The following is a 2,123-nucleotide window of genomic DNA, read 5'->3' on the forward strand; positions in this document are numbered from 1 at the left end:
TCAACACAACATTGGTTTTTCCTTGTTTAACAAAAATGCATTTGTTTTCTAGGGGTTTAGGTTGTTTTCTAGAGCCTTTGGCTTGCGGTAAGAGATGCACTTCGTTAGCAGCCTACAGGTATTTTAAATCTTTCCCTTGTACATAGGTTGCACACTGGGTTGGTATAAATCTGTAAGCACTTAGGTTGATTACAAACGTGTTGGTATGATGTGTGTGTAACCCGTCTGTGTATTCTTTGTTTTAATACGCTGATACTAAGAGCATTTCTGGTGTTCGTGGATTATCCTGGAATAAAGGATGTGAGGGTAGGGGGCAGCGGGGGATAGGACTTGGAAAGCCAGGAGTATTTTTGCTCGCAAATGTGTACTTTTAAGTCCAAATGGGCCAAGGGCCCTGGGGAAGAACGACAGACCGTTAAATCAGGTTCTGGTGGTCTCATCTTTTGTCACACATGTGGGCAGCGTTTCATGCATTAGGGCCTCAAGCTTGACTGGATCTTCTAGGTTGCAAACATCTGACATAAAATAATGATTATATGAAAGGCTGGGGAGGCTTAGGTTGGGTGTTTCAAACATTAGGGGAGGTCGGTATCTCTATCCCGTCGAATTTGTATGTACCTTTGGGACATCCCAGCCTACAGTGCGTGATTTTATGCACCCATGAGCGTTATTGCGTGCAGTTTTCCATCAGAAGATCTCCTGTGCCAAAGGCTCAGTGCAGTGTACAAGCATCAGTCTGTGCCCATGCTGCCCTGTCCTTCGTACTTCTCATTTCCTGCGGGTTCCTGCTACAATACAGCTACTCCAACGAGGTTGGCTCTAAGCAACACCTAGTTTATTATAGGTGAGGTTGGGAGCATCATGTAGTATTAAAGTTACTTGACATTTCCTATTATAAGGCCCTGTTTTCTGTCACTTATATTATCCCAAATTTTAATCCTTTAGATTGGATGACTTTGAAGGTTTCAACCATTTTGGAGAGTAAAACGAAAGAAAAATAAGTTGTTCAATCCGTGTTTAACTTTTTTGGAGGTGATATTTCTATTTGACAGCTCAGCATTGCCATTCTTAAGATCACAGCCATACCAAGTGGCAGGAGGCCATGCCTTTGTGCCAGGGATACTGTGAAAACCCATTGAAACTTGGTCCAGCTCTGAACACATGGAAAAACCACAGTTTACACATCCTCAGTAGAAACTTCTCTGCTGTTTAACATCTAAAAATCATCAAGATTTGTGTGTGGCCCAATGTGGGGCTGAGCAAGGGCTGCTGCGAGGTGCTGTAGTTGGGTTGGGTGAAGGATTAGGGCCGGTGTCTCCTATAGGAGAGCATGCAATCCTAACTTTTGAGTCTTTACCTTAATAATGCTCTGCTTACATAGTTTCTGCATGTAATATGTAGGAAGTGTAACATAAAGCCAATACCCACCACAGAAGGATGAAAATGGTCAGCTGTCCTGCTTGGTACAAGATGCCGTTCTCCAAGCCAGGTAAGAAGACCGCTGCCTTTGGGTGCTGGGGCAAAGTCAAGCTGATAGATAGAGGAGAGGCTCAGTGCGGCACCGGACTGGGAGGGACATGGATCAGTGACCTTAAGTAAATCACTCAGTCTTGCTGTGTATCTTCAAAATGGGGCAGCAATGCTATTGATGTACCTCCTTGGCAAAGTGCAATGAGAGGTGCACTGTGAAAGGTAGGTGATAGGGCCAAAGCTGTGGCATGAGTCAAATTCATCCTTCTTGTAACTTCAGGGAGGCTCCCAGTGGGGACCCAGCCTCTTGGGAAATACCCTCCGATAGGCTGGAAAGCCACAGAGAAAATATTGCCGCAGGGTCTGTCTTATGGAAGGGCTGAGCACCCAGAGACCCAAAGCGAAGTCAGTGAAAGCTGCAGTGCTCAGCACCTCTGAAATACAGCCTGTGACTTCTGTGGATCTCCAGCGGGACAATTCAAACTCTCCAGAACAATTACTTGAGCAGGAAAAAAACACTGAAATTCACACAAGGGCTAAATTACTACTTAACCAGAGTGGGTTACATTTGCTTTTTGTTGTGTTTCCATTGTGTTAACAGAAAGCGGGGTTTGGTCCAGAGTCATAATGTCACATCCATCGTAAAAGGATCT

The sequence above is a fragment of the Alligator sinensis genome, unplaced genomic scaffold, assembly GCF_000455745.1.
Source record: "Alligator sinensis unplaced genomic scaffold, ASM45574v1 scaffold1026_1, whole genome shotgun sequence".
NCBI lineage: Eukaryota > Metazoa > Chordata > Crocodylia > Alligatoridae > Alligator > Alligator sinensis.